Here is a 25,392-nt window from a genome sequence, read left to right as displayed (position 1 = left end):
ATATATACAGCATTGGATAAGGCTTGTAAACACAAATATAACAAAAAGCCCCAGTGAAGCTGATACGCTCTACGTCTTTGCTACCTCTCCCATCCCTCTGCAAGCCTGTCCTGGTTATTCTTCTTTTCTTTTTCCCCGGGAAACAAATGCTTTTAATTCAGTCCTATAAGAGGCAAAGATGCTTCCAGGGCAGCAACCTCTGTGCCTCCTCATATACACAGTCACATAGAACAAAGAGAAGAAAAAGTTTGATAATAGTAAGTAATTATAATTAGCACATATTTAGTGCTTTACATTTTCAAAGCACTGTACAAATATTAGCTAATGAATACTTGGTAAGCAAACAGATTTCAAGCTTCTAGAAGGATTATTATAAACTATGAGGAAAATATTTTACAATATTCGGCTGACTTTTTCTCACTCCTACATTTACAAGGTTATTGGGCTTTATTACACCTGTAACTTAATCATAGCAAACCGTTTTGTATTTGTTACATATTACACACTGATGCCTTCAATTAGAACGTAAGGATTTGGGATGTGTAGAAATAAGCTATTTAAAGCATGTTTAAAACCAAACACTGTGTGGGCAACGTGGGCAAACATTGATGTTATGTGGGCAAACACTGATGTTGTGTGGGCAAACATTTTGCCCACAATTTTTCTTCTTGTTTTAGTGCACTGGAATATGACCAGCCTTAGGTCTGGACTCTCAGACTTAATGAAGGCACTGATCTTCCCTAGCTATGTGCATGTTCCCATGTAGAATAACCCAATTTCACCCATATCTGAATGGTTTGCCTGAAGTTGACCCAAGACTCTCCAATCTTTTCCACATTTGGCAACTTTGGGGATTCCCACTGGACACGGCTGCTGAGCAGCTGTTTAGGACGAGGTTTGGTTAGAGGGGCCATCCCATGGTCGGTCTTCTGTGCTTCCCCCTGGGAAGCTGCAGAAGTGGAATGGGCATATTCGGATCAGCATATTTGCAGTTATTTTGCTATACAGATGAAGCTGTACACATCATTCTAGGTAATAGAAACCCAGTTAATACTCTCACGGACACCACCTTGTAGTAAACGTATAGGTGAAATTGCAGAGGTGGTGTAATTCCTGGTATGAGCTGCTGTCTCCTCCAGGAGCTCAGGTTAGCATCTCTCCTTTGCGGGAAACCTACCAGCTAAAAGAAACCAGAAAAATGTACCTTTCCTTCTCAGCCATCCCAGTGATACACCAAATATTGGGTCAGATATTTCTCTTTTATCATGGATGGAATTGTTTGTGCTTCATAGTATTGAGAGGAAAAGCAGATGCACAGACATAGCGACTGCACCTGAACCTTTCAGAAGATCTAATAACTCTTTGAAGTTCAGCCACCCAAGTGCTCACTAAGCCAAAACCCTCAGATTTAAAAATTCTGATGTATATAGTCTTCTAATGAGCTTTTCTTGATGGCTGTAATTGGTGTCTTCTTTCCTTGTTTTTGTCCTTGACTTTGAAGTTTTGATTCATTACCTTGTGCAAATTCTCCTCCGCACCATGACAAACAATTTCATACCAATGATTCCTGCGTTTCATTTGTATCCAAGTTGCCTTTTTTAAGCTAGCACACTCTTATCTCTTCGTAATCAATTTTCTACTTTCTAAATATCCACAGTTTTGGCACCTATATAGCAAGCTTTCTTCACATTAAGTGATTAAAGTATTCAGCTTGCTCCCTTCCTTCCTTCACCTTGTCTGCTTCAGTTTATGCTTTGAGCAGTTGCTGGGCAGTGTATAAATCTTGCCGCTTAAATTCTGCAGATTATGTGTGATCTCTATATTAGTTTCTCTTCCAATTGTTTCTGGTTCGCTATCCTTGCGCAATATGCACTCAGCATCTGCTTCTGCTATTGCCTCTGAAAGCAGAAGTGATTTCTCCTGCCAATTTTCCACTTTCCAGAAAGAAACTGTTCTTTCAAGGCTTGATCTTGTTGTGTGCTTTAAAGTCAGTAATAATACAGTATACGCGACATGTTACTGAACTGGGGATAAAACAAGAAACACAGATAGAGCAGCTAAAATATTTAATAACAAACTCTAATACGTACTCTGCTTGACAGGCCAAGGGAAATACCATGTTTCTTGAAACGACACCAAGCTCTTCCAAGAGGCAGTTCAGACCCCAGGCTCTCAGGCCAGACAAAAGGGTACTGGACGTGGAGCCAGGCACAGGGACAGATCTTTTTTCTGACATTTTTAAATAGTTATTTCTGGTTGGCCAGAAGGTTAGTTATTTCCAATCACCTGTGAACAGAAAAGTAATTTTTCCACATATTTTTGACAGGAAACCTGTCCTATGTTGCAAGGGTGTTTTGATATTTTGGAAAGTTCACTTCACTTTCTTGTATCTCTGCTTCCCATATCACAGGTTGACATCTATTTAGAGTGTAAACCTTTCAGGCTAGGACACCCTCTCACTTACCATGTGGAAAAACAAAGAATACATTGTTATTTATGTTATCTGGTAACAATATGTAAAGACAATGCACGTGTAGGATGGAGACTGATTTTCTCTCTAGCTAGACTTTACATATAAGGTTTTCCTAACAGGAAAGTAAGTTTATTCAGTGCTTGGCATAGTGAATACCCAGTTTGATGTAAAGGCTTTCAGGCTCTGCATTCATACAAATAATCTGTCATAAACAGCTGCTGCACTTAATTTTAGATAGGGATAGAGCTAAACACAGAAAAAAAAATGTAACTAACTGAAAATAAAAGTGAAAATCAAACTAAATGGTGTTTGGGGTTGTTGTTGATGTTTTAACATATTGAGTAATATTTTCCATTACTGTCATTTCTCCTCTGCTGTTCTGGATGTCATCAATGTCCGTGTAATGCAAAAAGGTAATCCAAAAGGGGTGACCCTTACAGTATTTCCAGTTAATCAGAAATATAAAGCACCATAAGTGCTTAATCAAAAGTGAGTTTTCTGCCTTACTTTTGGAGGTCCATGTAGTCTTGATGAGCTTTGTAAGTCCCCAGCTCCTGAGAATTCAATGTCTACATCTTGGCTACCCCACCGGCCACAGCTGGCAATGCATGATGACAGTTTGCTGCATTATCCCTTAGGCAAGGCAACAATAGAATACGTGCTCAAACGTTTAAGAGTGAAAATACAGGACGAGAGAGTCATACATGGGAAACAGATTTCATTCCTTCTGTGAAGAGCCAGGTTCAGGTTCAGCCTTTAGCCTTTAAAAATCTTACAAAAAGGCAAACCTGATTCTTATACCTTCTGAAAAGGTACTAAACTGTTTAGATGGTAGGTATCATCAGGCTGCTTCTCAGCAGGGAGCTCTGATTCATCAGCATCAGGGTTTCCCCAAAGCTTTCTGCCTACATCTTCTACTTAGCTTGGCAGGGACATTGTCAGAGAATAAAAGACTTCTTCCTCATGTCAAAGGGCTGGTATTCATCAAAATGATAATACTTTTTACCTAGAGCACCTTTTAGATGAGGTTCATGAAGCCTGTAAAGAAGATGATGATAAAGAGAAAAATGTTGCAGCATTTTTTATTATATTTTTGGCACTAAAACGGATACTACATGAAATGAAAGATTTTTCTTTTATAAGTTTCCTTTGGCTTTTGCTTTATAAATATTCCTTGGTTAAGTCAGTGAACTGGTTTTCACATAAAGCATAATCCCAAGCCTGTTAAGGTCAACAGAAAGCTTCTTATTAATTTCAGCAGGCTTTGGATAGAGCTCCAAGTGCAAAACTGCTCACTGAATCAAACAAAAAGTTTTTGTATTGCAAAAGTGAGATTCACACCTTGCAGGATCAACCACTTCACAATGAGGATAGTCTAAAATCCGGTAAATCTTCCTAGAGTCTTTCCGCTGATTGTTATGTGCTTGGGATCAAGTGTGTTGTGTCCAGCCTGCAAAATCCAGGGTGTTTTCTGACCAGTGTTGGGCACTTCGTACTTTCACCTTCAGGGAAAATGGAAAACATGTGATGTCCTAAAAAGGGGGCTTTCCAGCCCTCCTGACTGGACTGATTTATTGTAGGAAGAACTGAGAGTGAAGCAGTTCAGCCACAGCTTGTTACATCCCCACAAATCCCCAAACCTAACACTAGCCTCCTTTGCCATTGGTGCGCAGGGATTTTTGGTTGAGGCACGGAGCGTCTAGGTGGTTGCAGTATGACTGCATGGTCATTTTTCACATTTCCTCCCCTAATTACCCTTTGTTCCTCTGCTTTATAACCTAGTGATGCTGCCTCCTTCCATTTGTTAGTTCCCACCTCCTGTTTCAATACAGCCGTTAACCCAGATCCTGCTTCACGCTGTTAACCCAGATCCTGCTTCACACCTCGTCTCGGCCACAGCCATAGCTGAAAAAGGTCCCTCCAAAAATCAAGGCAGGCTTGTCACACTCTTGCTTTAGTTGTTGTTTGGTTTTAGGGTATGTTTAGGTTAAAATATGGAACTAAACTACGCTGTAGTTTGGGAGAATAAAACGAGTTTGAAAGGCCTATGTCTCTTGTCAAGGAAGAAATCCCCTCTCGTTAACTTCAGGAGTATCAGAAGAAGATAAAGCAGCAGCAAGTTTTCCACATAGTCCATTGACAGAGCAGCCTATTAAGTAACTTTATACCCCCAAATATGTTTTAATATCTAATTACACTGTAAAAGCTAAATTATCTTAATGCCAATAAGTGATCAATAACTCCATTGTTTCATTTCATTAAATATTTATTTTCATTTTTTAAACTGTAATTTAAAAAAAATGTTTCAGCACAAAAATAGCTATATCATTGATTTGAAATTTTTATGATAGTGTCCATTTCCACCAAAAAAATCTTCTTTTTTGGGAGGGATTTTAATGAATAATATGAAGATAATGTGGAAGCATGCTCAAGCTCCAATGAAAATTAAGTTTTTAAGATTTTACTTTTTTAAAATGTTTCCCAACACCTCCTCTCAAATGAGAAATTTTATTTGGCGTTGATATTTTAATGACTTTTTTATCATTATGGTGACTTTTATTCTCTGTGAATGATTGCTTTCCTTCTTCCATGGTTTTCCAGAAAGACTTTAAATCCAAACCACATTGTGGGACACAGATTGATATTCATTACCAATATCTATCAGAAGTTCATTCTAACCACGTTCTAGGAACAGAATTAACACAAAATTAAAGAATACAATTTAATCATTATCAAACTTGATATTACCTAGAAACAGGTAAAAACAAGCCTACCATCAGTTTTAGATTACAGAGCTCTGATTCAGTTTTAAACTGACAGTTACTCTGAAAACTCTTTCTAAACACCTTTCTGTACAGAAATATTATCCCTTCAGTCATCCAAGTGAAAACCAATTACTTAACATTTGAGCTATGGAGCAACAATGTTTGTGTGACAATTAAGGTAAAAACAGAAACCTTGAGCAAAAATAGGTTTTGGTGTGTATCTGTCTGAAATATTGATAATTCACAGGGTTAAAAAAAAAAAGAAAAGAAAGCATAGTAAACAAAATCTTAGAGAAAGAGTGCATTTGATCAAAAAAAGAGAAACTCATCCATTTTAGCACTTCTTGTAATATTCTTTCATCCCCTTCTATTTCCTTGCGTTGTTTAAAAAAAAAAATAATCCTTGAGCATTGTAAATAGTGATGTTACCTGTGACAGCTGAGTATTTATTTGGGTATCTTATGAAAACAGAAAGTGTTAATGGTCTGTTACTTTCTTTAAAAACATTGACAAGAACACATGACAATTTGTTACATACATCTCATGATTCATTGCAAATATTGGGACAGGGTCATTCATGACCACAAAGTTGGTATCAGGTGAAACAAGGGTCAAGATGGCTTGAGTAATGAAGACTGTCACCGTCTGATAAAAACATACCAACCTACCCTTCAGAATTTTGAGCAACAGTCAGAGTCAGTAATACCATCAAAAAGAGTGCTGAAGTGTAAATTAAACATCTCCCAGAGACTGCATTTCTGCTTATTTTCAGAGTACGTTACGCAGACAATGATTTAAATATATGTAACTGAGATGTAACTTAAGAATGACATTAAATACAGCCCAGCTGAAGAAATTATTGAGTAATCATTTGCCTTCAGTTTCTTCTCCCCTTAGAGAAGGGAGGTTACCGCAGGTTTGCTCTCTGTAGCACCGGATGCTTCCATCCCAAAAAGCAGCATTGTCTGTGCTGACACTATTTCAGCAGCTATTACACAGGTCCTACTGACTTGGTACGTAGTTCTCCTTTTATCTTCTTCCACTGTCTGGAAGCAGCCACCAGAGATAGCATAAACCATTTTGGATTTAACTGCTGGTTGATATACACAGCAAGATACAGCAGTGCTTAGACCAAACTGTTGACCTGTTCCAGTGAGTGGTCTTGAATTTTTCAACAGGGAGCAGAGAAGGGCTGGTGGCAAAGTTGCCCTGGAGGTCACAGGTTGCCAAGGCCAGGAGATGTAGGGTGGGAGGTGGCTGTAGCTGCACCAAAGCACACAGATCTGGGGTCACCTATCTGAGAACATGTTGGAGGATACAAGATGTTCATACAATGCTCTGGGCAGGTGTATTCTGGGCTAATTAAGGAAAAGAATTGGAAAGCTGCTTGCTGGGCTCAATCATTCACACTTTTCACCAGCAAATGTGCAGACATTGTTCCAGAAAGGTCTAGTCTCTAAGAAATCAGAGATTTATAGGAAAACTTTGAGAAAGCTGGAAAAATGTGACTTGCAGAAGAGACGAGTTCTTCCATTATCCTTCATTGGGAAAGGTGCTCATCTATCAGCATCACACGAGAGAAAGCCGGTGGAAAATCTCTGCCACTTGGTTAGTACCAAACTGGATAGGGTATGGGGGGCTGGGTTTAGTCCTCTCCATTAGCCGAGAACAGCAACAGAAAGAATTATTAGGTGCTTTGAGTGATTTATCACCCACTAGTACTCCCAGATAAGCTAACCTGTTTGCAGTCCAACAGAGTCCGATGCTTTGCATCAACTTGTTCCTCCTTGCATGGCCAAGATAATGAGATCTTGGACCTTCTAAATGAACTGAGATTTCAATGAAAGCTTAGAGGGCAGCAAAATGCTTTCATGCACAAATGCCTAATTTGCATTTTCTAAATTCACCTTTTGACCTTGGGATATCTGCTCTCTACAGGTTTAAGCCACAAAGAAAAACAGGAGGTCACTGAATGCCAAAAAGTACAGAATGGTCAATTACCCAACTGTGAATCACAGTTCTGGTGTATGTACAAGCACTTGAATCATACTTCCCTGGACTTACTTTGAGTATAATTCTCCATAAAGCTGGTAGTTATGTTTTTAATCCCCATGCCCATTGTAACTCAGGATTTAATACTTAACCCGCTCTATTCTAAATGACACAACCTTCAAGTGACAATATTATGAAAACTGATTTAAATGTCTATTAGATTAAACTTCCTTAAATATAGAGCTGTTTGCTTTTAATTAGCTATCTTTGTATGCTTAGCCATATTTGCAAAGGCACAGAGTACAGTGTCTGCTAAGGTTTTGAAAAATGGCATGAAAATAAAGAATAAAAGACACAATTACTCCACTAAAGATGGATCTCTACCCCAGCCGGCTTTCCAGGGCACAGGCCCAGCTCCTGCACGTGAGGTCCCCATGTCACCAGACTCTCTGCCTGCCCTCCCTTGGTGTGGGGAAGGGCTCTGCTCAGTGTACTTTCTTAATATGCGGCTTTCAAGGGAATGTATGCTTATTAGCAGAAGTAATAAGTTCTACACCTTGCGTTCATCCTTCCTGGAGACAGAAAAACTGCTTCAGAGTGGATGATGGAGAATAATAAAGGACACTAAAGGAACCAGAATATTGAGTGTGCAGCACTCTCTTCCTTAAAAAACAACTGGGGACTACAGGGGTTGTTGAGCATAAAGCTAGTCTGTAGCTTATCCTACAAACCTTGTCTTCCAGAGGGAAAAAACCTGTTGTAGAATTATCTAGATGATTTTCTTGATGTTTCTTGGCTTCCTACAGCACAGCATGGTAAAGCCTTGCAAAACTTGACTAAGATTGCTAAGAGATCAGTGGTAAGAGATGTCTTATCTTCTCGATGAGGTAGATATCTGCATTTCCCCCATTTCTAAATAACTCAGGCAAAGCAAATTATCTGCTCTGTCATATATAGCATCTCCCAGTCTCCATGGGGAGATATTCACACAGACTGCATACAAAAATATTTTAAAATATATTTTTCTAGTCATTTTCTTTAATACAACTTAGAACAAAAGATATGTATTACTTCACTCTCTCCACTGGGTCACTGAAGCTCCTCCTGCAGTTTTGTTCTTCTGACTTTCCTACTTCTCCTCCCAAACTAGCCTGCCACTGGGCAGCAACTGGAAATCACGAAATAAAGTGAAATGAAGTGAAATGCGGCGCTGCTGTTTGGGGAAGCAAGCATAAAAGCTTTACAAAAACGGCAGCCTGGTGCCTCAGTGGATGAACACTGGCATTTGGCACTTTATAATAGGTTAGGAGCCTCGAAATTTATTGTAAACTTAACGTAGTTTTACAGCCTATCTTCAAAACATTTACACAGACAGTAAAAGATGATGGATATTTTCAGAGCATTCCTCTTCCCCAGCAGTTTCCCTTGCAGTAACACTGCACAAGCCTCAGTGATTTGAAATATATTATTGATGTATCTTTGAAGATCTATTATATGATACCTCATGTTTATTGCTATTATGCAACTGGCTTCTAAGTGTCCTCTTCTATATGAGGCAGAGCTGAGAAGATACGATCAGTATGATTATTATTTGTATTGCAGTGATAGAGGCAGTAACCCAGCAGGGCACCATTGATTTAGATACCATACAGAGCCATAGGATGACAGAGTAGCTGCTCTTTACATTTTACATTTTAAATAAACCAGGAAAACAAGGCCGGAAAGAAAGAGATACGGTATATAAACAATCAACAGAAAAAGAACTGCTCAAGAGATAGATGTGTGCCTGCACCAGTAAAGCTAATGAGATCCATACTTTGCATTTCATGGTAGTCAATTGACTCCTTCATGATGGAAAGTTGGAAAGGTGAATGAAGAGCTAGATAATTAGATGCCAATACAGAAATCCTGATTGGGAAGGTGGGCAGAGTTATGGGGAGGTCAACTCTTTTATTACTATTGGATCTTGAATGTTTTGCTATACTATTGTCTTCAGTCTCTTTTCATACACAATGTGTTTTATGGATTATGTGGCTCAGACGTCGTTTTCTTTGCATGCACGCTCTGGTCTTATTTATTCCCACTAATGTTGCTAACATCTCTAAAGCTAAGAACTGGATCAAACTTACAGTGAAAAGTGCAATAGATTTTCTGTTAGCGTTGATTTAAACAGAGGTCCAGGATGTTTCTATAGCCAAGATGAACCGTGAGTACAGCATTACCTTAGCAGGGAATGTCCCGTTGGACAACGTTTGCCAGTAAAAGATAACGACAGAGAGTAAACGTAACAGTGTCTTCTAATCAGAAAATAAGTTGGCAAGAGCAGTAAGCAGGAGAACGACCTGAAAGGTTTAAAGAGAGCAGCCAGAGCAGAGGCCATTGGCTTTGGATCGGATAAACACTAAATTTTTTCTTTAGCCAGAGAACAGCAGCAAGGAAACTCCACAGAAGAGTATCAGTGGTTTTGTAAAGCCAACAAGGTACAACGATGTCTTATCTGAACTGTCCTGATTTTCTTAATCATTCAGAAGAGTTCTGCATGACCCCAAATCCTAACTATGCTTTTCAGCTCTTAACAATTTGTTCAGTAGTTCTCAATTTGGGTTATTTTCAACACTTATTGCAGGTCCAATAGTAGCTTTCAGCACCCTGAAGTGTTAGAGAAAGAAATGTTCACTCTAGCAATTAAGCAGTAGCCCAACCTATAAAAAGCCGAGGGCTGTAAATTAGACAAATTCCTAAAATAATAAAAGCAGTTCTGTGTCTTGTCTACACCTGCAGCGCTGCAAATATGTGTTTAGCATAGGATATGCTCAGCTCTCATGGGGAGCTGTGTTCAGCATGGAAATATATGTATTATCCTATGTTATTGGGCATATATGTTATGTTTATGCGTAGAAATAAAATTTCTGGTTTTCCAATACTTTGTGCAGTGTAGTCCATGTTAAGACTTCCTGGAGCTCTTTCTCAGGCTTTCTACATAATGTACCCATTCTGCTTGCTTTATGTTTCTGATTTTTTTAGCATTTCAAAGCATGGCCTTTAAAAATCACAGAAATCCCAAAATGCACATTAGGTTCCCAGGCATAGATTAATCATACCTATATATAACCTGGGTGTGAAGCAGGAAAGTACAGATCTTATGATGCTCTGTGTTGCAATTAAAAAGCCCTTCGTTTTGTGATTCCTTCTTTTATTACGTTCTGTAAATTTCTTCATGTCTTTACGACAAATACCATACATCCGCATTCTCTGAGTGTTTTTATTCTATTTATTTCTAATAGGTGACATTTTAAATTTTGTTTTAAGTGTGGCTAATTCTCTTTTCAGAACTGTCAAGATACATGACTGAATGCCTCTAGGACTGATAGCTGCACAATACACAATGCTACACCAATACACAATAGCTGCACATCTACACAATATTTTGATAGTGTGACAGTAGCTGTTGATAATAATGCATTTGTGTGGCAGTTTTGGCTAGCAGTTGTCAGAATACTGGTGAATTTCTAGTTATTACAGAAAATTAGTTTTCAGATGGAGCAATCATGTCCTGGAGCTTTGGGGTACAGGTAATCACTTGGAATCTAATTCGGGAAGGGCCTCAGCCGTGTGCCTAATAAATATATGTATGCTGGAGATTATTACTGCAAGGTGATACATTAAAATTGTCACCATCCAAGAAGTTAAAATTCAGTATGGTTATATGCATTTTCAGGGTGGAATCTATCAGCTTGCAACTGCTTGTGTGCAAATATGTTTGTGCGTATGTAATTCTTTCCTGGATCAGATCTGATTTTCAGCATCTCTTTACTATTCATGTACTATTCTTAGCTTTCTGGGTGTTACAGTAATACGAATCCATTTAAAGTATGATGTTAAAAATGAAATGATGCCTTAGCCACCATCTAAGTTCATAATTTTTTTCTAATTGCTTAGAATTTAAAAAAAATATTTAATGTTCACTGGTAGAGCAGATGGAGCTGTGAGCTGTGAACACTTTTCTACATGATAATATACTTTGGTTCTGGATGATGGTGTTGCTTTGTTTCTTCATTTTCTCATTAAACAATACTCAGGCTGGAAAAATAACAACTTTGGTATTTTTCAAGAATTTCAAGCTTGGAGGCAGGCTAAGCATTATTCAGGGACAAGTAAAGAGAAATACTTGATTTTCAGATGCCAGGCTATTTCAGTGAATATCTTTGCCTGCTCAATAGTCAACAAAATCAAGTTTTGAATTAGTATGAAAGTGCGTAAAATATATCATCCCTCTAACCATGTGGAGGAATTAAGGCAACGGACCCCAGCGAAGGGGTGTCCTGTCTCTTTTCTTGCTAATGAGAAATATCCATGCACTCTTGTTTGAACTTTCATAACTTTTCATAACTTACGTAAATTCTCATGTTCGTGTATGAGAGGATACAGCACAGGGAAAGTCATCTAACAAATGTGCTGGCTGCCACTCAAAACGTAGTGTTATTCTGCTAATCAATATAGAAATTAATAAAGGGATTAGTATTGCAGCTGGCTTGTCATACTGCAAAAGGGAGCTGTGATAGAAAATTAAGTAACATCTGCTGCATTTTCATCAAATAAATTTTAATGTGATAAAAATAAGCAAACAGTAGGATCCCGTTTTGGTTAACAGAAGAATAAAGGAAAATGAAGGAATAGGGCGATTCAGAGCACCATTTGTGTCCGGGAGACAAACTGCCTCAGCAGACTTCTTTAACTGCCACTGGTTGACAGTTCCGGGAAGCTCCTGGATTACTCTTCAATGTAATTTCTTGCAATGCTATTTCTAAGGAATAACAGCTTACGTGAGCAATGGTTTTGAAATCTAAATTTGCTCAACAAGTAGATTTTCTGTTTGTTACTACTTTTTCTTTTCTTGTTCATGCTCAAGAGTGTAGAAAGTCTTATTAATTTTATTTTAAACCTGAAAATTTTACCAAGAAATATTAATGAAACTCACCTAGCTTGATTTTTATTTCAAATAACAAGTCCACCACAGGTGATTGTGGTTACCATAATGTGGTAACTTGGCCAATTTTTAGCCTCTTTTGCAAGTCTGATAATACCTACTGGGGCTCTAAATGATTGGATAAATGAAATCCAAATGAAAAATATTTCTAGAATGACAGAAAATACACCACAATACTGTTTATTATAAGTCACTGATCTATAGTAGAGAACTTCGTGTGTGCATAAAAAAATACCTAAACAGATACGTACTTCTGCCACCTCTTCCCCCAAGAACCTTCTGTAGAGACACAAAAGAGGCGTTAATGAATATAGCTCTACATCTACCACTGAGATGAGTTTTTGAAGCCCATTATATGGATTTCAGAAACTAGAAACAAATTTTTAAAGACAAAATTGTGTGAGGCTTACGTTTAGGGATAAAAGCATTGATTATCTACCAGATGGGTTCTGTTTTATTTCTATATTGAGAAGAAAACCTGTAGATAAATTTGTTTTTGTTTCTCCCAGTAGAAATTTTTGACTATTTAATTAAAGGCCTCATTGCCCCATCATTAAATTCAAAGAAGCATATCTAATGCAAGCACTTAAATGTAATGTCACTTATTAGTCTTTAATGAAGAGAAACTTATTCTTTCTCTGAAGAACAGCTGTAGAAATAGTGCCCATGTCACCCACAAAATTATATATTATGAAGAGTATTAATGTCTATTTAATGACTGTAAAAATATTCCTTTATAAAAAGGACTGTATTCTTTCTTGTTCAGCTTCACTCGTAAAGGAGGTTAATTAAAGCCAGAGCATCACAAATTCTGTAACACTGCAGGTCATTCATCTGTACCAAAGTGTAACACAATTCTGCAAAATCTCATTGACAGTGATAACATAAAACTAACTGCTCCACTACTCAGTAAAGATCACTGGTCTGTCTTGTAACTCAGCTCTAGCTTTCATGATCCAACAGCCATGAAATCTGCCTTTAAACATAAGATTTATCTCGCCCTTTTCATATTATGCTTTATAAATATATATACAAAATGTTTCTGATATTTTTTTGGGGAAAAAAAAAGGGTAAGAAGTCCAAGTAACCACAGTTTTGAGATTTTTTCCATGGAAATGACACCAAACAGTGATTAAATGTTGTATGTCATCATCAAGTCAAAAAGTGAAAGTAAGTCCACAACACTACTATCTACAACCATACTCCAAGGTTATGTATTTGATGTTTAGTTAGTTTAGCACCTTTTTTTTCCCCTTAAATTGAAAAATTATTCAAAATAAAAGGCCAGAGCAGTATCATTGTAAATCTCCCAGGGTGGAGAGATTATCAACAATGGGAGATTGTCAGCATCTCTCAGGTAGTATCTGGATATCAGAATAGGATGGCCAGAAGTGAAACAAAGAGAAAATGTTTCAGTGGCCCCCCCAATAACGAAACCAAATGCACTGAGATGCTAATTTGTCACTCTTTCCTGTAAGCAAGGGTAATGCTGTTATTTTGGTTATGAAGACTACACAAATAACGTGGGTGTAAGGTGGAGTGATGTAATTTCATTCCAAATATACATCATTTCTATCATATGTGCAGTTTTTATTAATCTGATTTACTGATGCAATCCTGCATATCCTTCTTTTACAAACTGTGTGTATTTGGTAGCCATAGTACCAATATTACCTGGTGCATTAATTTTGGCTCTTTTTCTTGTTTTCCTGTTAAAAACTACTGAAAACCTTAACATACAGCAGCTAGTACCCTGCAACCTCACTTCCTATTAAGCCCTGATCTTGTTCACAACCATAAGTCACCTAGAAATTGAGAACAGCCAAACCAAATTCATTTTGTTGCCTTGAGTTATTCAAGCAGCTTCCAAAAGCACTGATGCACTTCTGTGTACTCAGTGTTCAAGTCTGATTTAAGTCTCATAACAATAAAGAGTTACTCCACTGAAATGTGTGGATTGCCACCGGTGAGAAGGGAATGAAGACGAGCATCAAACCCTCGTAGTAAAAATCTGCCCACTCATGGCTCGTTTGAGAACAGGTCTCTGCATTCCCTTTAATTATGTGACCTTCTAATACTCATCTGTGCTTCTCCATATATGAATTTATTCCATTCTGGACAAATAGTTTCTCTTGGGAAGCGTAAATGGACATGTGTCAATTGTACAAAGGGGTGAATGAATATCCCAGAAGATTTCTTCCCTGTTCCACAGCCCCCTGTAGCTTATACAATTCTCCATGCCTATCTCTCTCTCTCTTTTCTGTATGGTACCTTATTGGCTCAGGTATAAGATAGGGGGATTATTTTCCCCGCCAGAAAATGAAATATAAAAGAAAGGACTTAGTTTTCCTTTGCCGACTGCAATTCACTGCACTGGTTCATTTTCTCCCTAAGAGATCCTGTATCATCTCCCAGCAGCCAAAGCTGTGCAACTGTTGGTCACCACAGAGGAGCAACAGCTGGGGGGAAACCTCCAGGTCCGTGGCACAACGCCCCAAATTGCTAGCGAAGGTCAGGGCCCCATGAGGACAGACTGCCAAGGAAGCCCTGGGCTGGCCGATGGATTGCATTTCCCAGGGAAAACACTTGGGAAATGCAGCCACTTTACTTTCTGGGGTTATTTTTTAAATAAAGGATGACTACACATTCAAAGCAATTTGATGCTCACCATGCCTTGTGAAGAGCTTTGAGATTTATGAAGGGAAAGTATCAAATAAAGCTAAGTAATACCTCTCTTAACATACAGATGTACTTAGACAATATGGAAATGAGATGGGAGAGTAGAAAATGTTACAGCTGAGTAGGTAAACATGGACTTGTGTTTTCATTTACAAAGACCTCCAGTATGTAAATGCTAATTATTTACTGCATTATAAGATTCTGAATTCCAGAGAGAGATTTCACCAATTTGACGTATTAAACAAGTCTCTATTGATAGACCACTTCTTAATGTACCGTCTCAAACATTTTTAAAGATGGCTACGCATCCCACAGCTATCCATTTCACTTGAGATGCCAGATTGCATCAGTTAGCTTATTCCCATTAAGTACTGGGTGCAAGCGTGCTCACTAGCACACCTGACTTGACAAGCCATATTTTTTTATTACAGGGAAGCAAATCTGTTTCCTTTTCCAACATCACCAGCAAAAATCAGGACTTGAAACAATTCTTATTTTACTTACCTCCATAAAAGCTTGTCTGAAGTAGACTTGCAGACAACCAGTAAAGCCTGAAGTATTTACTAAACCTGCTGTACCCTACTAAAGAAGTACATCAAGGTGTTCCCAGCTTTTTGTATTTCATTCCTATTTGCTCCTTCTTTACCTGCAGATTTTCTTAAATCAGTCGCTGCCGGGCAAGAAAGACCCCGAGGCAATAGCTTTAGGGACTGGATAGAGCAGAGGTGTACATGATTTCCTCCTTTTCCCCTGGATCAAGCTCTGATCCTTCTCTCCTCATCCTCACCCTGCTAAGGCACACCCTGCTTGCACGCAAGTACGATGTGCAGCACACTTAAAGGTTACATTTATGATTTACGTAAAGAGGAGAAGTCTTCCCTCCCTGTGACAGAAGCATTGCAGCTATTTGTCAATGGAAGATCCCCTTTTCCCTTTTTTCCCTGTGCTGGGAGGGTCGGCAGGCTCAGCTCCGGCTCCCGAGGGCAGCGTGTTACCCCACCATGCCTGAGCTCCTTATTCTTTTCAGGTAACACAACAGCTCTTTTGTGTTAAGGGACTGGGGAAGAAAACAGGAAAAATTTTCTGTCACTTAAAGAATAGCTATGAAAATAGTATCTTTGGCTGTCCATGCATGCGAACAAAAGAGCGACCGAACCTAGAAAGGAGTTGTAATAAAGGGAACCTTTCCCTTGGAGAAAGAGCATGGGAAGGATGGGGGAGAAACGTGCTACTGGGCAGGCTGGAAAGGGGATCTCAGCAGAGAGCGGTATCTGGCAGTTATAGAGGCACCTGCCAAAGTGTCTGACAGTGGTTTTCTGCAAGAGAGACAGGTAAGGAAGAGCAGACCATGGAGTAATAATCTGTATCAAGCTTTGTTGCTTTAAGTCAATTTTGCTGTATGGAAGGCAGATGTTACTAATACACCTGTTATCCCAGTCCCTGACCGCCATCATTCACTAAATTTTTCCCATCTTTGTTAGTTAAATTCAATATTATTTATATCTTTGTGCATCTCTTGTATCTTAAGTGAACAATGAAAACAGAAAGTTGCCAGACTGAATAAGAGATATTGCAATAAATGTTTTTCTTTGCAAAAAAATATTGTGCGAAGCCAGTCTCCTAGGATTTCCTTCTTGGTTAGGCAGCTATGAATGATAAAGAGAAATGGATGTAGAACATTATTAGACTGTTAAATGCTTAACTAAAATGAAGTTGCAATAGAGCTGGTGCAAGAGCAACTGTTTACACATGAATGAAGGAAATTCATACTTTTCTGTATAATATAGTACAATTTGTGCAGCTGCCTCAGTCCTGCAGAACTTGTGCTTAGCTCTTACTCATCAGTGATCTCCATGCCTCTCTGCCTTGAAATGGCCATACAAAGTGATGACATAATTGATTATTATGAATCCAGTTGTTCACAACTAATTTGACTACTGTTCCAAAAATACTCGCAATGACTTGTTCAGCTCAGATCCAGAACACTTCGTCTGGGATCAGTGCACGCGCGGAGGTGTTGGGGCGCGGTCGGAAATCAGCCTCCGTGATCAGCCGCGCTGCTGGCTCGGACCCAGCGGGCAGCGTACCCTGCAGACTAAGCCCTAAGACACTGTGGGAAGATCCTCAGCCATTGAAATAACTCCATTGATCAGCTTTTTCTTTTCTTGGTTTTCAGTTTCGTGGGTTTCTCGTTCTGTAAAATTATAAGGAGATTTTCAAGATCTGCATATAAAAAGCCCACTGGGTCTGTCTTCCTGAAGGAGTGTAACTGGGGCTTAGTTCTTCTATTCTATCTCTCTTGCTATAAAAACTTTTCCCCCCAATTTCTCACTTTTATCTCATCCTTACTCTTCTTTACTTTACTTATCTTTAAAATTCATTTTGTATAAAGCTTTTCTGCCAGTCCCCGCTCTGGCATTTTTTGGCTTGTGCTTGATCCCGCAGTAACTTTTTGGGTTATGAGAGTTTACTTTGCTTGTCTGTTGGCTTTTAGTTGTGGATTCAGGAAGAGTAATAATTAGGTACTGCCTCTAACTACCCATTGGTAAGTTCATAAGTATGGCTGCTTTACTGATGTCCTGGAGGGTATTTGCATTTGGCATTCTCAATGTTGTAAAATGCAAACCTGGTTAATAGGGAAATTGTGTCTTGCCTTATAGAGATGCTAATAGAAGTGGCATCACTTGCCATGAGATACTCTAATTTATGACTATCTTTAAAGAACATACTTGCCAATTAGTGTCTTTAGTAGAATACTTACTTTTATCATTTGAAAATATGGCTCTTAATTGGGACCAGCTCTGCCTAAGGGAGAAACATTTGTTAATAAATAAATGAATAAACTAAACCTCTCCATCAGTACCCATGGAGGGAACCAACTTATATCACATAGGCACCCTTATAGATCGTATTACTTATTATTCTTGAACTCGTTCAATTATTGAGAAAGACAATTTCATCTAACATTATATTGTCTTGCTGGGAAAAATATAGACAGGATATTGGAATTTGCTTGTTTATTAAAGCAAGTAGCTCATTAGGCATAATTAAGACAGAAGAAACAGGAACATTAAATTTTCATACCACACCATCAGCCCGATAGCTCTAGTAAAGGCAAAAGCACCATAGTTGCTCTATTAGTACATTGATCAGGTTAATGTAATTAAGGTACCAATTTTATTAGAATCTGAAGATAAGATAAGGAGTGCTTAGTGTTTTTCACCTTAAAAATGTAGTAAAGAAACTGTTTAAAAAAATAGAACTTAATAGGACTGAAAACCCCACTATTCAGCAAAGGGACAGATATGAACCAGAATCTGGCTAAGGTAGGTACCATGGGGACTTCACAGTGTCCTGTGCTTGTCATGACTCTGTTGTCGCGTCTCCTTTCCCAACGGCCGGTGAGAAGTTAGAGTGAAGCTAGTTACAGCAATGGGACATCCTCCCCAAAACCGGGCATGTGTTCACAACAGCCACTCCATGCTCATCCTTTCCCCATGGAGGACTTGATACCTCTGGGGTCAGTGGCATTGCACTCTACAGCCCATGACTTCCCAAACAAGAGCGTGCCTTGCAGAAACACAGTGTTGTCCACACAGGGGTAAAGCAGTAGAGAAGAACCAAAGCACATCTGATCGATCCTCATAGGATCCAGGTACATATAAGGTGTCCGATGCAGTAAATAACCAACCCCAGGTATGTTCATGAGTCAGCAGGATATTCTGTTGATTTATTTGAGCTCAAAAAGAAATATCAATGCCTCGCCGCTGTTTTATACATACAGTCTGTTGGCCCTGGTAGAAGCAACAACACAGTTGTGCATGGTGCAGTCCCTGCCATGTAAAGCCTGGAAACACTAACACCTGGGCTGCTTTGTACTGGCAGTACTGGCTGTACTCTGTGTCCTTTTTAATTCCCCATTAGTCTGGAGGGCATGTCCACAGCTTGGTGTGGTCATACCCACAGGTGTGGAGGGAAGAGACTTTGGCTCCAGGTCAGGGAAGCAAGGAAACCTGCTCAGCCTTCAGAGCAGAACTCCTTCATTTCAGATATTGTGCCACTGAAAAACTCTCAAGCAGCAAATTATTTTACCTAAACCCATTTTAAAAATATATATATGTGTGTATTTATATGCAGACCTATATAGCTGCACATGCGTACCTACTTCTGCCCTTAGAGATGGGGTGTTCTGAGCTGCCCCTGAGAGGTCCTACAAGGTGGGCAAGTGACATCTCTCCCATGCCCTGCCATCTGATTGAACAACAGGCCGTGCACAAATGACACTTAATACATGATTGCGGGGGGGTGGGGTAGGGGGAGAAGAGTCTTAAGGTTGCTTTTGGCTTCTGTGCAGAAATATGAGGTATGGTCCTTTGAAAAATAGGTACGTTGGCAGAAAACTATTTTCCTCAGCATAGTATCTGTGTGATCTCCCTTCGGTATTTAACCACAAATACATGTTTCCCTGACACACAAAGTATATTTTTAAATAAATAAATAAAAGCAGACAAATTAGGTTACCAGTCAAGTCATCAAATCAGCAGTGCTATATTCAGAGAACATAGCACTGTGCCTCACAAATTATCTCCCAATCCCACCTGCTCTCAGATCTTTATAGCCTGGCTATCTGCTCTACTATGATTTCTCGATAGAAAATAAACAGATGGGGCTGAGAGAAATCCAAACGAATAAATGGGGTAGAAACTGCCTCAAGCCTTTTGAACAGCATCAGGGCAGCTTTTCTCTTTTCAAGGATTTTTCTTCCCCCATTTGAAAAATAAACCTGCTGGAACACAAGATGTGATTTGGTTTAATTTTCAACTACATGAAAACACACACATGCACACAAATGTGTTTTAGATGCTTTTAGGCAGAGAGAAACTCTGCTTTCTTTCATGGGCTTTGCTGCTGTTTTTAATCTGGTAATAGCCTGATCGATATTGCTATTTGAAACTTATATGAAAATGTGTGAAACTTTCTAACGGCAGAGAATATATAGATTCCTTTGCTGTGCTGCAGGACTTCAGCAGCAGTAATTTCAGTAATTAGGCTGCTTTTCGAGTAAAGGCCAGTTCCATGGATACATGACTAAGATAAATTATGCCCTGGATAAGCTTTTATTTTCCTGCATGTGCTTGCCCTTTCTGTGTTCACGTCCACATAAGGAAAGCCTGAGTAAACATCTTTTCTTTTCCTCTTCACACCCCATGATACATCTGCGCACTGTCTTAGGCAGGAGAGCTCTTCAGCTATCCTTAGCACTGGATATCCTACATCAGAGGTGACGTTACATTTGTCCTTTAGAAATTATTCTTTTCTTGTTGATCTTTTTTCACTTGTAGATTAGTTTACAGAATGAAACGAGGAAAAAACAGTGGAAAAATCATGATTTTCCAGTGAATGTAATCCAGATTTTAGACCAAAAAGCAGGATGTTAAAAAAGCAAGCAAGATCAAGAAAAGAATGCTCTGGATTTTTTATCTAGCCTTTTCAGTTATTTTAGATCACCTTATTTAAAGCTTATTCTAATAATTTCTTGCCAATGTCAAGAAAGAGAATACAGAAAAATGAAGCAATTATTTATGAGATCATTATGTGGATATCTCAAAACAGCACCATCTTTGCTAGAGATAGGCAGCTCACCAGCAGGAATTTGAGCAGAGAAATTGAATATTTTTATTTTTGCAGGCTCAGGTGTCAGCAGAGCCCACGCCATTGAATTTGGGCTTGTCAATGCCATGCCTGAACTTGGCCAACAAGACACGGTTCCCATTGCACTAAGCACGGAAGTTGCCCCAGGATCAGCTCTCCTCTCCATGAGGGCCACAAGGAGAGGCAGGCAGGGAGCTGAGCAATGAACTGACGTTTTACCCACCGGAGTCTGACTTTAATCTGGCTGCTCATGAGTTAACAGCCATAACATCAAGAAAACCACAGAGATCTTGACTGTTGTGGGGGATGAGTCAGAATGAAAGTCATTGTGCTGGTACTGGGGTAGTCACTGTGCTTGTCTTGTGTACAAGGGGCATCTTCCATCCTATGGACATAAAACTCTGCTGAAATGGTTACCAAAAGGAGTTTTGCCAGTGGGGGAAAAATGGGGTTGTCTGAGATAGGTGTTTCCATGGAGGCTTGGTGCCATCATAGCAATGGATGGAGAGAGCTGAAGGTCAGACTGGAAATTCAGTGCCTCAGTCTTCCATGTGGGAGGACATGTCTGGACTCAGGTGGGTAAAAGTAAGGAGCGGTTGGTTTGCTAGCCAAAATGTGCCCAGAAGAAAATACATTCTAAGATCGAGTACCTTCCTCAAGGTTTGCCTGATAAGAAGAGTTAAAGAAAAGAAACAGCAGGAAGACATTGGGAGAGCGGTTGAGCTTTGGTCAGCGACACTGGCATCTCAGGAGGCATAATGAAGATGTCTGCTGGCACCAGCTGGCCTCACATTTAGGAGTATGTTTTTGCATCATCAAGTCCTGATTTGTCAAACTTTTGCATAGAGACACACCAGGAACTACCTGCTGGAAAAGGTCTCGCTGGGACCGTGATGGAAGCTGAAACCAAACCTGGCACACACTAAGCACACAGTTTTCTCTGTGTGAGACGGAAGAGGAACTGTAATACGGTCCTGGGGCTGTGTGGAAGTTGTGCTTATACAGAGATGTTTGGCTACATCTGCTCTGTGATGCTGCTCACAAGCTAAATCTAATGCAACTGAAATGCTGGCATGCAAAAACACCTCCAAATCTCTAATGCTTGTCACCGAGGAGACAAATTGTCATCTTAAACAGTCATCCTTCACTGAAAGTTTAAGTCAAAAATCATGGGGATGCTCACTTGGAGATTTAGCTGAATATTCAGCAGCAATCAGAGCTGGTGACAAAATCCAGACCCACAGCTGCCTGGGGAGGCTTTTCCTGGGAATACAGGGAAGCCCAGACCCACCAGTGAGCTCACCTACGCTACAGCAGCACGCACAGGCTCCTCTCTGTCCTTATTGCTACTTTTCATTTAGTTTCACACATTTCTGTCCCTTCTGCAGAACAAAATAATGGAGCGTAACATTGCATACAGCAAGACACTAACTACCCCTGTAAGAAAGTTCTTACTGTTACATATTCTGTAACTAATTTGTGCCGACAGGACCAAGTCTAATGGCTCCCAGCAGCTCACCACATTGGGAAATGGTCTCCCTTGCCCTTCCGTGCTCATGTTCAAAATCAAAATCTCTGCTGTCGGGATGCTTGTTTGCATCTGCTGAATTTAAACTTGATGGGTGGACCTAGAGGGGGCAGAGCTGAGGGGCTGAAGGTGAGGAAGGTCACGTCTCCCTGCTCTCCCACCAACAAATTACCAGCTCCTGGCTGGGCAGCGGGAAACACCATTGCAGTGCTTGGAGAGTCCGTGGTCCCTCCTGCCTGTCCCGAAGATTTCAGTAGCTAAGGTAGCTGAATTTTTAAGTTCAATTTGTTTCAATTTTCACGTGCATTTTTTTTCCATAGTAAATATAATTTAGCACAAACCACAAAAATCTTTGACATAATGACTCATGGACTTTGTTTTTCAAAATCCGCGTCCTGCATATGTTGGTGGTCCTTGTGGCTTTATATTTTCCATAAAAAATCATATCTCAGTGAAAGAAAACAGTGTTTCACGAGGGTGTCTGACCACTGTGTATGACAAGAGACACAGTACAGGTGAATATAGCACCCGTGCTGTGCTGCATAAGGGTCTCAATCTAATGAGCCACAGTTCCCAAAGCCCTGTTAATTTCAAAATATGCCAAATATTTACTACCATTATCTGAAATGCTTTTTTTTTTTCTTTTTTAGCCCCAAGACTTTATGGAATAAGTTTGTTCAAAATAGACCCCAAGAAAATGAGTAAAAGCTAAAAGTGACACAACACAGCTCTGTTCAAGGTCCATATGTTTTTTTGATAGGAAACGTGTTTTGATTCAGGAATTATTTCTAGGGTTCATTAACATGTAAATTGCTCCACGAGGAAATCTAAAGGAGATTGAGTCCAAAGATATGTAAATATTCAAATGTAATTGGGGTTCAAGCCCTACATCTCTATTTCTGCCTGAGCAGTTCAAACAGGACAGAGGGGAAGGGTTTTCCATCCTTCTCCCTGAAATCCAGCAAAATTTCTCATCGCATGATTTGCCTCCAAAAGCATGAAGTTCAGTAAATAATTATAAATTAGCAGAGTGCAGGGAAAGGGTGGGCACCTGGAGTCGGCGTGCACACTCGGGCGCGGAACCTTCCTCATCGCCTGAGCAATTCTTTGTGCTCTGCTGAGTACAGCTGCGTGTACGGCAGTGCTTTGCGCTAACCTGTTAAAGATCCATTCGCTGGTGCAAATAGAAAATGTTATCTTCTTAGAAAATATTATGTCTCCTATTACTTTTGATAGATCCCCCGTGGAATTCTTTTAGAGTTAAATATAAATCACATATGGAAGAATGAAATCTGTTCTTGTAAACACAGCATATGCACAAGGAGTAAATCACGCAGATGCAATCGCTGCTATTGTCATAATGTGTCTCCTACATGAAGCAGAGTGAAGAGGGATAAATAATCCTCTGGCTACGACTGCACCTGTGTGATGTCATGCTGCATGTCACTGGCAACTGACAGCTCAGAGAAAAGCAGCTACTGGGGAATATTTAATGAAAAGTAAGGTAGTTGTCTGGGGAGCTCCTACTGCACTGTGTTAACACACGCAAACATGCCGGGCCAAGGCAGCTGCAGGAATATCCCTGAAGACCAGGCTCAACCTGTGAAAATCAAGATGTACTTTGGTTGTACTCATGCCCAAGTGCCTACCGCAGCTGAGGGAACAGTTTATGACACTCGTTCTCTTACTCGCTGCCCACCTCCGTAGAGCAGGCCAGCGTGCCACCCGGGGCTGGGCCCCCGGCACTGCCTCCTTTCCATCGTTGCTCGTGGAGCCCCTGGCCCTGGCGCTGGGGTGGAGGGAGCCCTCGTGGGCCCCCTTGCACAGCAGCAGCAGCAGAGAGCGGTCGGCTTTGGGAACCGGGGATCGGTTCTTGCCCCCCCCACCATCTGCCGGTCTAATCTTTGCAAATTATTTAAGCTACTTGTGTTCAATTCCCCATCTGTAAACTGGGCATAATTACTCCTTGCCAGTGTGTATAGGAAGAAACTAGTCTATTCGTGATTGGGGTGTATTTGGACACTTCCATGCCAGTAGAAATGACTAGGTTGAAAATGTACCTCCTCCCAAATTGCTTAGCCAACTTCTGGGCGTGCAGACTGAGGCAGGGGTAGCAGAGTGCTGACGCGCTGTAACTCACCTTCTGCCTGCAGGCTGTTTGCAGGGCAGTGCCAACACGGACTGACGGCTGGATGCAGCACATGCCGTTCCCACTTCGCGGAAATCTGCTCCAGATTGCTGTAACAAACTGATACATCCTTTGTTTAGTAGTTTCTGAATTATTTTCAGCTATTTCCAGTCTTTGTGTTTCCATAATTTACTGTTATTAACAGATGATGAATCCAGTGTTGAAAGGCTAAATCCACGCAAACCAGATACTAGGTGCTTCATTCTGTACAGCGTTGGTTTTCAGTGCTGTCACTTTTATAATATGAAAAATATTTGAGCAATTATAAAACATACATTAGTATAATGACAAGTCCTGCTTATAGCCAGGATACTTTTGAGGAACAGACTGTCAATAATCACATCTCTTTTTATGCAGTGCTTTCCCTAGAAATATGTTGTTATTCTAATTAGGGCAGCCAGTGAAAAGATCACCTTCAATTCATTTTAGAAATACAAAAGATCAATATAGGAGATTGTTGTTTGAACTCCCCCATCACCCAGGCTTTCCAGATGAGCACAACCTTCCTGCCCCAAAGTGCACGTATGGCCAAATCAACACTTCAGGAGGAGGCTGAGAGAAAGCAGAGTTGTGCTGGGAGAGTAGCCTGCCCTCTAAAAGCATATATCTAGTGTTAAAATAAAAGGCAGTATTGTAACACTTCCTTTACCGTCTCGAGGGTGGAGGAATAAGTTGTACAGGTGAAATAGTGACAGGCTGCTGTCAGGCGCTGTAGCTGGTACTCTGACGAAACTATTGCGGAGTGTCTGTCCGTGTGATGGTACAAACACTCCTGTCCGGCCAAGGGCACGCAGACCTTTGGTTATTTGCTGAGTAAGTGCTGGTCAAGCAAATTAAAGGACAAATAAATGCACCCCATTTATCTTGACGTTCTGCACTTTCCCTACCTGAGTTTTGCAGTTCTGGTCACACTTTCAAGAAGGATGAATTCCCACCGAAGCAGGTGCAGAGGAGGGCTGCTTGGGGAATGTGGACACTGGATGACAGACCCTGTAAGAGGAAGCTAAGAGAGCAAAGTGTGGTTGGATAATGAAACAAAAGTTGGCTACACACAGGTGGGCGGGGGTATGGCTGCTTTCTCTAACCACCTCAGAGGCAGATGTCGTTAAGCCGGAGTATTATACTGGT

Source organism: Mycteria americana, chromosome 11, assembly GCF_035582795.1.
Source record: "Mycteria americana isolate JAX WOST 10 ecotype Jacksonville Zoo and Gardens chromosome 11, USCA_MyAme_1.0, whole genome shotgun sequence".
Lineage (NCBI taxonomy): Eukaryota > Metazoa > Chordata > Aves > Ciconiiformes > Ciconiidae > Mycteria > Mycteria americana.
This window is presented reverse-complemented; position numbering follows the sequence as displayed.